The sequence below is a fragment of the Dermacentor variabilis genome, chromosome 3, assembly GCF_050947875.1.
Source record: "Dermacentor variabilis isolate Ectoservices chromosome 3, ASM5094787v1, whole genome shotgun sequence".
NCBI classification, from domain to species: Eukaryota; Metazoa; Arthropoda; class Arachnida; order Ixodida; family Ixodidae; genus Dermacentor; species Dermacentor variabilis.
In genome coordinates, this window is record NC_134570.1 from 192,999,455 (window position 1) to 193,015,055 (window position 15,601).

A 15,601-nucleotide genomic window follows, 5' to 3' on the forward strand; every position below is an offset into this window, starting at 1 on the left:
AGGTGGAAATGCAGAGAGCGACATATTAAGTTCTCTTCTTGACGCGGGAGACAAAGAGGAAACTGCAAAGCCGCAACTGATGGAGAAAGTGAAGGTTTGCTCCGAAAAAGAGGAACCGTCGGCTTCATGTGGCAGTGCAGCTATGCAAAATGACTATAACGTCCAAAGAAGTGATTCAAGGTTGATATATCACATCTCTGGGTGCGTGGCCAAAAAGCGCGTGCTACCAACCAAATGCCCTGCATGTATCCATTGCCTCTTATTGCCAGCAGAGCAAGGGCGCCGCATCCAGGATGCAGAATTTGTTAAGCATATTGACGAAGGAGGCTTACTCTACCCCTCGGTTGAACTGTTCCGTTTCATCACCAGGCTAGAGGACATTTTTACTAATTGCTTTAGTGCGCGCAAAGTTGATTCTGAAAGTGTCATGGACATCTTACAAATGATCCATTGTGCTGCTCCTTTAAATGTGGGATGCAATGCACATGCTGAGAGTATCACTTCTCGCATAGTGAGTTCTTATGTGACTACGCGGCTTCATTTTTTTTATCAAAGGACTCAACAAGTCAAAAATGCTGCTGAAGCGAAAGGCAGCGCAGAACCTCAAGCTATGCAGATTGAATTAGCTATATTTGTACACTATTTGCGTCTTGCATTGGAGCTTTCAGCTTGATTTGAGTGAAAATTACAAACACCTGCATTAAAACCGTGTAAAGCAGTTTTTCGACTGTTTGTTGCCTCAATCGCTTTTATGGTGTATACCATATGTGTTGACGGAAGTGCATTCTCGTATCAGCATGGAATCAATAGTTTTACACAGCTAATATTCTGTGAATTTGTGTCTTGGTTGATAATGAAAACGGTATATATATATATATATATATATAGATATATATATATATATATATATATATACATATATATACATATATTAATCGTGTATACCCCGTGAGACATGGTCCCAAGAATAACTGTTCATTTGCGAAATTTAGTGTCACGAAATGTGTGGAAAATGCGACAGTTTGTAATGCTTAGCTAAAAAAAAAAGTTTACAGTGCTCTGAATAGCCTTCGTCTGTTATTGCTTGCTATGGCGGAATCGACAATCTACACTCAATTCAGTAAACATCCGCGCATGCCAACTATCTTCAAATATTAAAGATAAATAGCAAGCGCGACACAAAACTACGTTAAACGACGCGCAGCAACATAACGAAACACGCTTTCCAGTCTCCTGTGCTGGCATCACACGCTGCGGAGTCGAGCCGGGCGTTCATGAGTGGTAGGGTGCCTCGATGTACTCCTCGACCGCCGCTAGGAGGGCATCGAGGCATCCTAATGAGTGGTAGAGTCACTGGAAAAAATTTCAGAGTACCGCAAAGGTCGGGATTTGACTGGCAACACTGAGCGGCCACCGCCATATACCTTCCAAGCCGACCGCGTCGTGGGAACGCCGCCGTGTTGGAAAAGCTTGATATTCGGGGACGGATCGGGTTGAGTGTTTCCTGAAGTACAAATACTTTGTGCCCGGAGATAACGGTTGCTAAGAACGAAAATAAAATGTTATTTTGTACGAAGTAATGCAGCCGGTGGTTGCTTTGCACGCTGATCGTGTTTACTGCTGGAACTGTGCTACGATTGTGGGCAGCAGCTTAGCGCTGCTATCGGGAGCTTATGCGCACGTTTTTTTTTTCCTTCCGCGGAGCGAGCTACGAAGAAAACATTTCGTCACTTCGAGCCGGCATGACGCAAGCTTGTGCTTTTGGGCATGAACATCGTGGACCACCGTCGGCTAATATTGAATGCTTCCAAGCAGGACGAAACTAACGCCTGACAGTGTCACAGGCATGCACGTTCATTGTATAATTTCACACGCTAAATCGGATACATCTAATTTAGCTTGTAAGCGGATACCGCGCGTTCTCGATTCTACCGGGCGACTTCGTCCGCCGTATACGCACGACACACTGCGACGGCCGTGTGCGCACCGGTGTTTGGCCATGATCGTAAGACGATCTGTGCACAGCATGCGTAAAAACCAACTCAGAGGACCATTTCGCGCACTAAATCTTGTGGAAAACCAATATGAGCCATTTGCATAGTTACAGCAACGTATATGTACTTCTGTACACTGATAATGAGCGAGAGTTTGCTACATTGCGATTTACGAACGCGGCTGTCTTGTGCGTTCCATAAGCGGCTACTTTTCTCAACTTATTTATGACTGCTTTCTTAGACTGCCAAGATTTGCTGCGTGTGTAAAAAAAAGCAGGAACGCCCGCTGGTGACGCAGCATTTTTTTTCTAAGTTACATAGGCGATGTATAAAATTCTTGTGCTTTTAGAGCGGTTTATGTAACATGCATAGTGACACAGTGAAACTAAAGCTACTGGGTGTTCTGTTGTTTTGTATTTCTTGCATTTGCATCAAGCACAACATTATTTAGGTATGCACCATAGCATTGCTACATAAAACATAATATGTATGCTGACTTCTGTTCATTGCATGTGCTCGGTTTACAAGCTCCAAATTTGAAGCACGTGTTGTGAATATCACCTCTCCATTGGTTTCAAGCTCGAAATGCGCATGTATAGATGAGCAAAGGATAAGTGGAAAAAAGGAAGTATCATGGGCCTCGTATTGACCATGTTTTTATTGACTTCGATCGTCACGATCTGCGAAAAGCAAGTGCCACATGGGTCGAGTGGCTCGAGGCGAGCGCGCGCTCACGTGCCTGGAGAAATCATGCGAGTACCTGGTACACGTGAGAACGCGGAATTCTCGCGCGACAAGTGTGCCTTCGCGTGCCACGAGCACGGAATAACCGCGTGTGTTGAGCAACAAACGCGTGCACGTGTGCCCGCGTCAAGCGTGCAAGACGCGAACCATCCCTGCAATCAACTCCTATTTTCGTAGCATCGCTAAGACCGCGTGCACTTCGCTTAAATGTCTTCTAAAACAGTGCCGAAAAGCACAAGCAAGGTGTACTTATACCTCGCACAGGCGGGTGTTTTTTGTAGGCTTGAAGTTCTCCCGGCCGATTCTTTGTAACCACGCAGAACGACGCTCTCGGTCATTTTTCCCGGTCGGAATATAGGAAAAAAGTCTATCCAGACTCAGTTCGGTTGCTGCACCCGAAGGCGCAGTAGCCAGACATGATTTCCTTGCAGTCAAATGCGAGCACGATAATCGGAACACAAAAAACGTAGAGAATCTGCGCTGCCTGCGTTCTAACTCAGCCGGCCCACCCGGCGCTTGGAAGGTGTATGGCACCCCAAAGTGACGTGGTACGGTTGGGCCAAAGAACGCGTCGGCGGCGCGAGGAAAACGAATGCGGTACTCTGAATTTTTTTCCAGTGACTCTAATGAGTGGTCGATCGCAGCACCGCCGCTGCAGGGGACACGGCGTGCTTCAGGCTGAGAGGCGCGGTCGCGCCACTGGAAAATATTCTAGTTCCCTGTAACTCCTTCTTCAATCTACGTTACAATATATAAAGGGGTCAACAAACGGGCCCACGCTGTCCTATTCACTGCTGCGCAAAAGCGGCGCCGAGCCATTTGTTAGCATGTCCGCCGTGCACCATTATGTTGGTACTAAGTCTCAGGGACCTTGGCTAACGGAACGTCGCTGAAGAAGTGAAAAGTTGGCCACGTACCGTCACCCCGTCAGTGTTCGCGTAAAAAGGTGGGGCTAATGATGCTTCCACTGTATACTGCGCTCGAAACATTGAACGACCATTTCTACTGATGCTTTGCCCTGGCAAGCCTATAGGGGATGGTGTCGCGCCAGTAATGAGCACTATGGAAGTTGACATTGCCGTCCCGCGAAAAACTCGGCTGATCCATCCAGTCTAATTTGTGGAAAAAATTCAGATCTTGGTATTTTCTCAGCAATATGCAATTAGCAAAGTACATGCGTGATTGGAAATCTCGGTCTTCAGTGCCTGATGCAGATGGACGTGGTAAGGACGGAGGTTGCTGCTTTTCAAAATCCTCCTTATTGTCGAATTGGAGAGCAAAGTATCGGAGTTTGCATTCCTCACTCTGGCATGCGGGTTTTCAGAGAATAAAGACAAAAGATAACTTATCCATTTAGGATACAGTACCGCTGCGTTCCTCCTATTGCCCCCCGCCACTCCTAAGGCAAGAATCACATTGGCTCGCTGTTCATGACAGTACGGCACGTTCTTTTTACACGGACACTAAATGATTCAAAATTAAAGCGCGGTCGATTTGAACTGCGTAGCAATCGTGCATAGTATATCGTATATCGTATGGTAGAAAAACAGGGCTGGAAAAACAGGACAGGCGGAAGAAACACAGGACGGGTGCACGCCCGGCGTTTCTTCCGTTTGTCCTTGTTTTCAGCGCTGTTTTTCTGCCATGGATGCCCACCTACTATACGTCGCTTCCAGACCCTTTCATACCATACTTATCTCGGGACCATTTCTACGGCTGATGCTTTATTTGCAACTTCGCGGTGGAGCGTCACCTGAACGCTGTCTCCCAACAGCTATATTTATCGCTGATATTTTTTTTTCTTGTTTCGCAAGGAGAACAGCTTCGTGTTTTCTGCTTCGCTTCCGTTGCTCTCCTTATCGCTAGCCTAAGCCGTGGCATACGACGGTGAGAGGCAGCGTCACGCAGTAAGCTTGCTCGTACTAGCAGCCAACAGTCACCCTCGCCTTGCCACATGTTTGCGCCAATCGGAGCTGCCAACGAGCTTTGCTGGCGGTGCTACTTCTTGGAAAACGCTTTCGAACGCGCTGCTGTTACGCGTGCCAGAGGCACCGGGGCGCGCTCTTGCTTCGCGTCTCTCTTCGCCTTTTGCACCTCAAAATTGTAAGACACAAAACGTAATTAGGAAGAATATAGAGGGCGGGAAATTTTTGAGCATGACGTTTTCGATTGCGATGTAGAATTAGACATCCGAATTTCCGTAGTTATGTAAGCAATTTTCACGAATTAACTAAGCTGTCAACAACAAAATTTACCAATATGTGCGACGATACCACTAACAAAACGCCGTTGATCGCACGTTCGTATCTCGTTGCACTTTAATTATTTTGGGCCGAGTTAGCTGGCCACGCTCTGTATTAAGGTCATATGTGTGCCGAATGCAAGTGCCGGACAAACAGCCTTATATAACCACTGCATGCTGATCGACAGGCTGGCGCGTGTAAGCGAACCTGTGTTCTATGGAAAAAAATAAGTCCTACATAAAACCGGGAGATATACCGTCAGCTGCTCGGTATCTCTAAAACACACCGCACACTTATTGAAAGAGCACATCATACATATTCAGCATATTCTTCCGTTTGCTTGATTTCCTCTGATTTATCCATTCGGCATGTGTAAAATTCGGTATGTGTATAGGATGGGTGTATAACACTGTGGCCCGAAACATAGAGAATCCTGCAATGGATCTAAATTTATGCAAAGGTAATTTACACACCGAAAAATGCAGAGCTTACACCACTTCTGCTCTTGCTATTGTATGCTTTAAAGCGTCCTTTGCGCTCTGCACTATTAGTCCTCCGCGGGTATAAAACGAGGTGTACAGTATCACATTCGGGTGTCTTTAATTAAATTTGAAAATTTTGCCGCAGGACATGAGAAACGATAAGGAGAATAACGCTACAAAAGCACGCATCTGTACCTGGTGGTAGGACAATGCCAATTCGCGCCTTTTCTCCTGCTTTTCTGCTCGCGATCGAGTTATTGAAGCCATTCAAAATCCTAGACGGACATTCCACGGAATCCAAATATCGTAAGGCCACATGTAATAATGGGTTTTCGGGCAGCCTTACCCAATACCAATATGACTGGGTTGCACCCTCTACCGGTATTGTTTCTGGACTGTACTATTTGGACATTACTATACTACGGTTGTATAGAATTCTAACACCGCCTCCTCCCTCTTTAGTAGCCATTGTATGTTTTATCTTTTAGCAGCTGGCTGGGAATTATGAGCGAATGCGCTGATATTTTGGGCATTTTCGGTGCTAGAGCTGGGACATTAAAAAATGACCTATATTTGCTCGATTGAGCGGGAATGATGGGCGTAAAGAAGGGCCCTTATTAAGCGACGCCGTAGTTGACGGCGTGGTAACGATACCACCCGTACTTATTTGGAGTTAGAGTTCCCCCAAATATCAGCAGACACACTCTTACGTATTTTCCAAAGATCAGCAGACGGTCATAGCCGCGAAGTGGTTATCCCTGGGCTCCCTTATCCCTTAAGCTCAGCAGTGAAACACCGCAGCAACTGAGCCGACTGTGAGGGACAAAGTCATTGTGCTTACTACTCTGTCGGTTGGGCATCTCGCCCATTTACTTATCGCTTTAAGAACCATGGCCTCCGGGGCAGTTTGGGCTTCAGAGAGAAAGGCAGTGGCGAGTTGCAGTCAAGCAACAAATTAAATTACTGCATATTTTGCACACTCAATTGTCATCGAAATGACGCCCAGGTGCGGCGCAAACATGACGGGGAGCCAGTTCAGCCGCAACTTCTGTGGCCTATGAAGTCCTGACAGAGCCATTTTATGAGGCCGAAAGCGTCGGAGCCACATTTCCTCCTGACGTCGCCCAGGTGGACGTTGAACAGCATCAACGCAGATCGGTGACGTAGCTGGCCGTATAAGCGACGGGCCTTGAGGTACTGCACGTGAACGCATTCCACTCGGTTAAGGTCATTATTCGACACAAATGAGCACCGATTTCACTCAACGCGCGTGCTCTTTTACAAGACACAGAAACAATATTACGCTAACCACCGACACTGAATTCAGAGAACAACTTCATCACACGCCAGGCTAACTACCTCTGAGACACGTACACTGGCAGCCAAACAATTTAGGATGTTCATCACCCCAGCCTGACGCGTCCTATAGCGTTATCTTTTGGACCAATCCTGTCCCAATTGTTTTGGAGCAAGTTTAAAGGAATAATTTCACATTGAATGAAATATTTTTTCTCTGCACAAACCCGCTTACATTGCAATTAGAGTTGACTGCAATAACAATGATTTCATTTCATTCTCATTTTGCTACTCTTGCGTTACAAATTATCAAAAAACTGACTGAACCCACAGCCAGAGGATAGTGTGGGGTTCAGAAACAAAAATACACGATGGCAATGACACAGCACTTGTGTAAAATGAAAAGCCCAAAATCACGGGGAAAGAGCAAAGTACAGCATACAATCAGGAGAAAATAAAATAGTGTGCATTTCACAGCAGAATGAATAAAGATCTGTCATGAACAATACGGTACAACAAATACAAACCGAGAACGACTGTCACATAGATCAAATAAGGCTCATAAAGTATGCATGTTCTTAATGTTTTATTTGTGTCGTGAGACTGTTTTGTTTCTGGGGGTAATGCATTGCAAATCTTGGCTCCTGAAAACTGCACCAATCTTTCACTGTAGATGGTATTATTCGGTGGCAGATTAAAGTTATTATCTGTGAGGTTTCTCGAGAGTCGAGAAGGAGAGCGAAACAGGGAGGCATTGAAAGGTTGGTTATATTTTACTATGTTGTTGACACACACCGCTATCTTTAAAGAACGCAAAAGGTTAAAAAGAAGGATATTTAATAACTGGAAAATTGGTTCACTTGGTTCCGTATACTTGCTTTGTGCTATAATTCGCATAGCCCCTTTTTGGAATCGCCGGATAGGATCAAGGTAAGTGTTGTATGTCAAATCCCATGACTCTACACAGTATGTTAAATGACTGTTAATAAGGGCAGAATAAAGGGTACGCAGTGTATGTGAATCTGATTTTTCCAGTGAAGATGATCATCTGGAATGACACCAAGATACTTAAATGAGTGTGTTCGTTCGAGTGAGTGGTCGTTAATGAAAATGTTAATTTGGAAGCTGTCAATGACTTTTGCTCGTGAGCTAAATACTATATATTTGGTTTTGCTTGAATTATTCGTTAACTTGTTCGTGAAAAGCCAGCATGTATTTTTTTTCAATTTAGCGTTTGTCTTTGCATCTAGATCTTCATGGTTGTCAGCTGTTATTATGATCGCAGTGTCATCTGCATACAATAAAATATCAGAGCAACTTAGGACCTTCGGCAAATTATTCAAGTATAACGAAAATAACATGGGCCCTAAAACGGATCCTTGAGGAACCTCGGTCTGTAAATATTGAAGTGATAATATGATGTTATTGATAACTACAGCTTGTTGATGGTTTTCGATGTAACTGGAAAGTAAGCTGTTGACTTCACCGCGAAATCCATAGGGGTTTAGTTTGTTGAGCATAATAGCGTGATCCACGGTATCAAACGCTTTCTTTATATCAACAAATACAACGGCGGCCAGTTTGTTTTCTTGTAATTCTGTATTAATTAATTGAGTCAGGCTTAGGACTGCAGATGCCGTTGAATGATGTTTTCGAAATCCATGTTGCTGTTGACAGAGTAAGTTATCTTTTTCTAAGAATTTGCAAATATTATTGGATAGAACCTTTTCGTAAATATTATTAATAACACTTAGGATATACATGGGTCTGTAGCTTGACGGGATCGGTCTCCATCTTTGTAAACCGGGACAACTTTGGCAATCTTTAGTGCAGAGGGGTACTTTGCACATTGTAATGAATGATTAAAAAGTTTGCAAAAGATGGGGTACCAAGATATCAGTGTTTTCCTTAAGTATGCGTGGTTAAATTCCGTCCAGTGCGGCAGATTTATTGTGTGGTAAGCTGAGAATAATGGATGTAATTTCATCGGGTTTGATTTCAAACACTACAAAAGTATTGAGAACTGCATTGGATGCAGCATGTTATTGTGATTGAAGGAGTTGAGCAGCCAATGACGGGCCCATATTGGTGAAAAAGGAATTAAATCTTTCTGTAGTATTGCGATAAATTTTTTCCGTGAGAACACGGTGCAGACTGGCTTTGCCAGAAACTTCATTAGAACCTTCAAAACAACATATCGGGAGACTTAGCTGCCTTTCCCACTGAGGTACCAATTTGGGCTTTTTTCTGTTTTGTTATCAGAAGTACACGGAGTGTGCCGCGGACAAAGAGATATACAGATATGACATGAAAGGCTTCGCACAAAGTGTGTCCCGTCATTTCTTTGACACTCCTCAACGCACTACGTCGCTGCCTTTCCCTCGTATAACTTCATTTCAGTGAGTGGGTTGTGCTCTCCAATGAGAGTACGTTCCCTCCGCAGGCTTTGACAATAGACTACATTCTTCAGCAATGTCTTATAAGCGAGCCAATCTAGTGCCACGCTGACAACATCAAGCCTTCAATTGCAGAACACTGGTAGGCAGGACAACTTTTGCAAGATATAGTAGAATTTCTTCTGCATATTTAACTCAATTTCTTATGCTTCCCGTACTTCGCACTCTATCTATCTATGTTGCCGCCTCCGTCTTCGTGCTCTCGTGGTGTTTCGTTAACTTGGCAAAAAAATTTGCAAGACATGGCATGAGTGAATCACGAGCATGAATGATAGGTCATCATTCATAACATGGTGCCGTCATAATGTCATAATGGTCGTTTTGTTACTTTACTTTTTACCAGAATATGAATCAGATGACGTGCCTGCATGAGACATGAATGGCAGGTCATCACATTACTGTTCATAACATGTCTTTTACAACGTGATAAGAATGGCACAAATGACATGATGAATACGTGGTGAAGCCACTGTGGTCATTTCTATTGGTAGATACATGGTAGATACGAGAACGCGGATGCATGCATGACAAACATGAGTTAACGAATGACATGTCGTGAAGCGATTGTCATGACATATGTCATGAACAGCATTACACCTATGTCATGTTCATCGCATGAATAACGTAAATGACAAGAAGCCATGACATTCGGAACTTTAGCTGGGATATTAGTATGTGCATGGCCTAAAAAATTATCTGATATGCAATGACATATACCGAATTTACTCGTATGAAACCAACACCGCGTGGCTATCTTTCGCCTAGTGTTGGCTAATTGAGTGCTTCCTATTGCTTGCTAACTGTTGGCTTCCACTAGATAACATTGGCTAACCACCAGTAAGGATTGGGAAGGGCTGAATAACAGTCACTAGCACTGGTAATGTAGATTAACTGTTGGCTCGTGTTATCTAATGATGGCCAGTGGCAGCTAACTATTCGCTAATCATAGCCAACTTTCGATAGTGTTGGCAAGTGTTGGCTAGCACCAGGAACGATGGCTAACTGTCGTACTGACTGGCGTTGGCTAATGTTAGATAGCTCTGGACAAGGTTGGTGTACTGTGCGCTAGTGTTAGCTAATGCTCGCTACTATAGCGTAGTGTTGGCTATCCGTCCTTAAAACCCACCGTGGTTGCTTAGTGGCTATAGTGCTGGGTTGCTAAGCACGACGTCGCGGGATCGAATCCCGGCGACGGCGGCCTCATTTCGATGGGGGGCAAGTGCGAAAACACCCATTTACTTAGATTAAGGTGCACGTCAAAGAGCCCCAGGTAGTCCGAATTTCCGGAGTTCCCCACTACGATGTGCCTCCTAATCAGGTAGTACTTTTGGCACGTTAAACCCCATAATCAAATTTTATTTTAATCCGTTCTTATAAAATGTATTAAATATTGCATATGTACTGCTATAACTGTGCCCCGACTACCATGCTGCCATGACTACTATTGCATATGTAATACTACTATTCTGCGCCTGCGCACGCATGTACGCACACATACAGATACACGCAAACGCGCAAGAGCCTTCGGAAGAAACAGCAAGAACGTGCGTATACATTGATCTTCATAGAACACAATACGTACATACAAAGAATAAAAATGGGACGCCTGTGAAGCAAACAGCATCAGATAATGCCATGAGCGTGTGATTGTTTACGAGAAAACGCTGCCTCTTGACGGACCCTGGGGCCGTGACGGTGACTTGGCGAAGCGTTTCACGGCTATGTCAAACCGGCACGGATAATGTTTTATCTCCCGGTGCTATAGCAACCGGTGCTTCATTGGAAATCCGAATTCATTGAACCGTGTGGAAATAATTGCCAGGAAGGCGTCCATGTTTCACGCGAACCCGACATTTGATGCGACGCGTCGATTTACACACGCGCTCGCCTGTCATTTAAGCTTTGGATACAACATTTAAATTTTTGTGGCTGCGTGGCTTCTTCGAGGGATGTGTAAGGGTTCGTCGTATCATAGAAGAACCTTTTGATGTTTGACCACATGTTAAGTACAAGATGCCCTTGTCCTGAACAGTATTGTGCGTGTTATGAGCATTGTTCATGCAGACGCGGAAGAACTGTTAATCTTCGTCGATGAGCAGCTGCGAGGTGGAACCAGTCATTACCAAGATGGTAAGATATAAATTCGTCTTCTTCGTAATTTTTCGTAATTTTACGGGCAACGTCTGCGTAAAAATTACGCACACCGCTCTGTTTTTGAGAAACGGTGGGCTATGCGTTGAAAGAAAACAAGGGACGTATACTCTATTTTAAATATACGTCTAAAATACGTATTTTAAATAGTCTGCGAAATCCACGCAGACGAGCTTCGTTCAACAAATTCTATCCCAAATGCACCTTCTGATGCCCCTAGAAATTCACAAACGGACTCGTGGTCCGGTGGCAAAAAATATTTCTCTTTTGTATTCAAATATTGGCAGCCTATGCAACAATCGGGATGCTTTATCTTCTGTCGTCGACGCGTGCAGTGCCGATATTGTTATCTTGACGGAGACATGGCTTTGTAGCAAAATTGAAGATCGTGAAATTTTGCAATGCGAGGGTGTTTACCGTTTCTATCGACATGACCGTGATGTGCGGCGTGGTGGCGGTGTACTTATCGGTGTTCGTGATTTGACTACCACTGCTGCAATTGAGCTTGCGTCACCATTAGAGCTAGTGTGCATGCGCATAGGCTTCGAACGAAAAATTTTATAATTTGCGTCGTTTACAGGCCCCTTTCTTCACCTAAAAATATTCTTCAGACCTTCACGATGCCTTAAATAGTCTCATTTTACGGTTCCCTTCCACGCCACTACTCCTCGGGACTTTAACTTCCCTGGTATTGACTGGAATACTGATCCCCCTTCAAACCAAGAGTGCTGTTTTGAACATTCCGAATTCATCAGCCTTTGCCTCGATTTTAACCTGTACCAGCTTTTTCTAAAGCCTACTCGATGTTCTGCACACTCGGATAATATCCTAGATTTAATCCTCACTACATCCCCACAATTTGTTTCCCCTCTAACTTACCTACTGGGTGTTAGTGACCATTGTATAATCCAGTGTAAGGTGCAGTTAACCATCCCGTCTGTTACCTCGTCCAAAGTTATTCGTGATTACAGAAATGCTCATTTTGCCCCAATTAATAAAGAACTAGAATCTTTCATCAATGACTACATTCGAAGTTTTCACTCCCGATCGATTGAAGAAAATTGGTCATTATTCAAAGAAAAAGCCAACTCCTTATTTAACCGGTACATCCCGCAAAAACGTATTTATTCTAATTCTCATGCACCTTGGTTCAACTCCTGTCTTAAACGTTTACTGAACAAAAAGAAAAGGCTTTTCCGACGAGCAAAAATAACTGGCAGTGATGAGCGTTGGAATGCTTACACAATAGCACGGAACGACTACAAGAATACTATAGCTGAGTCGAAAACAACATTTTATGAGCACACGTTGCCTTCTTTCTTGAAAGACAACCCACTGAAATTTTGGAGTGTGGTCAATGCTAAAAAATCTAGTGTCATTGAACTGTGCGATCTTAACAACGAACCTGTAGATCGCAGCGTCTGTTGTGAAGTGTTGAATGACGCGTTCATCTCTGTATTTTCAGATCCTGTTATGTGCGCGAGCGCTGTGTTTTCTGATGTGCATTATTTTCCAATGCTTCCTATTACCACTGACCTTGATGGCATTAGAAGAAGTCGTAGGGAGCGGATGCACTTCGTGTCGGCTCCGTCTTTCGTAAATGATTTCGCAGTGTTTTTGCAATATATCTCTGTAATTTTGCACCATCATCTCGCGCAAGTTATCCTGACTCTACCGATATTCGTCTTCAAGGTGGGAACTGCTTTTTCACCGCTTTACTGGACCATTTCTGCCGAGCCGCTGCGCTGCCGAGCTAAGCTTACTGCTAAGCTTAGTGCTCCGGCCGCTACGTGAGCCGCAGTTACGGCTGCGCGTCAAATTTCTTCAAGCCGCCATGGAAATACAAGTTGCAGGAACTGATATCTCACCCACCGAGATTTCCGAAGAAGCAGGATGGTGCACCATTGGCCCGCGCGAACGACTTTCTCCTTGGGGCAACCACGCTAACCCTAACATTGCATCAGCCTCCCAAACCGGCGTTGGAGGCACGAACAAGGCGCAGCGAGGCCCGCGCGCTCACAAGCAGCAAGTTCTGAAGGCAGGGAAGATGCCCACTCTTCCACGTTATCACCACAAAGTAGTTATCAGGCCACGGGGCGGCTTGAACGTTGCAACAGTCGGGGTCGTCCGCCCCGCTTCGGCCCTATATAGGGCAGCAAACGTATCTCCACAAGACGCCACGGAAGACATTGTCTGCCCAAATATTCAGCAAAACATCATCGTTGTAATTACCCCTCACTCTCCTAATGCAGAACGGTACCGCCGGCTCGACAGCTTTGAAGTCGACGGACACCAGTTCGAGATACGGTCATATGAAACTGCGCCCGACTATACAGTCAAAGGAGTCGTCCGAGGCATTCCTCTCGAAGAAGACGCGAAGGACATTCACCTCAATATCATCAACAAGAGGAACCCGAATGCCTTAGCGGCCAAAAGACTCAGCAAGACCACGTCGGTCATCATCGCCTTCGATGGTGGCCGAGTACCAACGTGGGTGTACTACGGTGGTGATATGCTCAGGTGTACCTTGTACAGAAGGCAGATTGACGTGTGCCACCAGTGCAGACACGTCGGCCATCGCATGGACGTCTGCCCGAACGCCCAAGACCATGTGTGTAGAGGCTGCGGAGCCTCGAACCCAGACCCCAATCACACATGCACGCCAAGGTGTCACCTTTGTGGGGGAGCGCATCCCACTGCGGACAAGGCCTGCAATGCTCGATTCAAGACCCCCTATCATGTTAAGAAACGACGCGGAGACCGACAGAGGGCAGCGGCGGAGGCCGCCCTCGAGCTACAGCAACGGAACTACGACGAACATTTCCCACCTGCCTCCCGCTCCCGCTCTCGATCGAGGCCGGGCCCGGTCTCGCTCGGCTGCAGGGCCTCCATCCCGCCGGCAGAGCAGGTCTCGGAGGCGGGCGCGCAGCAAAACCCCGGGCCGAGCCGTGGCCGTTCGAGCTCTCGGCGTCCGAAGCAAGCCGGCCAGCAAGATTCGGACCTACCTGACAAGGTGAGCTAGGCAGATGCGGCTAAGGGCTCGCTGAGACGCAAGGCTCAGGGAGCTACTGCTTCAGAACCCAATAATAAGAGGGACCCCAGGGATGTGGCATTAGAAGAAATGCAGCGCGAAAACGCACAATTACGCACGGTCGTGCTACAATTAACCCAAGAAATTCGAGAGATTAAACAGTCGATGGCGCAGGCATCTATACCTAAACCTGCTTTAGTCCCGACTCCCGTCACGAACGGTAACGACAGTGCGGCGCCGCCCACAAAGAAACGCGCGGCGGCTAGTTCCGAGTCTCAACAGCTCGAGAACCTCGAATCAGCAGTAGGTGATTGGCGCAAAGCACATGTCACGATAAATGACTGGCGGAAAGAACAAGAAGAAATGAGGAAGCTGCTTTCAGAAATTCAAACCGGGATCCGCAACATCGGCGTTGCGGTCAACAACCTCACTGCTCGAACAGACAGGGTTGAAACCCATATAGACAAAATCGAGATTCACATAGGCCTTCGCCCAGGCATGGAAATGATGCCCACCATGGGCCCTACAGTCATTCACCCTAGCCCTATTTCAGGTAACGCACAAGTACAGCACCACGATGGCCAGCACCACTAACGAGCTCGTTGTGTGGCAGTGGAACTATCGGGGCTTCACTAAGAAGCAACCACTGCTGCAACAATACGTCCGACACGCGCAACCCAAACCCGACATCATAATGATACAAGAAACAGTAGGTACCGTACCAAAGCTTCCAGGTTACACTGCGCATGCCTCGACGATTCCCGTTGATCGCAGACTTGCAATTTTAATTCGGAAAAGGATAGTAGTGCAAGGACACAGCGTAAGCGGCACACATGCGGAATACATGCTTGTAGAGCTCCTTCCCAATAAAACACGCAACCACAGTGTATTTCTCCTCAATGTATATAGTAATCCGGCTCACTCACGGGCTCGTTTCCTCTCTCTGTTCCTAGGGGCGCTTGCCTTGGCGGGCGCAAACCCGTTTCTGGTGGGGGGAGATTATAACGCCCCGAACGAGGCCTGGGGCTATGGCTACACTACCGCCAATGGTCGACGCCTGTGGCAGGACCTACATGATGCCGAATTAACTCTTATTACCGATTCCACGGCGCCGACCCGCACGGGCACCTCTACGGCACGGGACACGACACCAGACCTGACGGCGGTCCGTAACGTCCCTCAAGCAATGTGGTGCAATACCTTT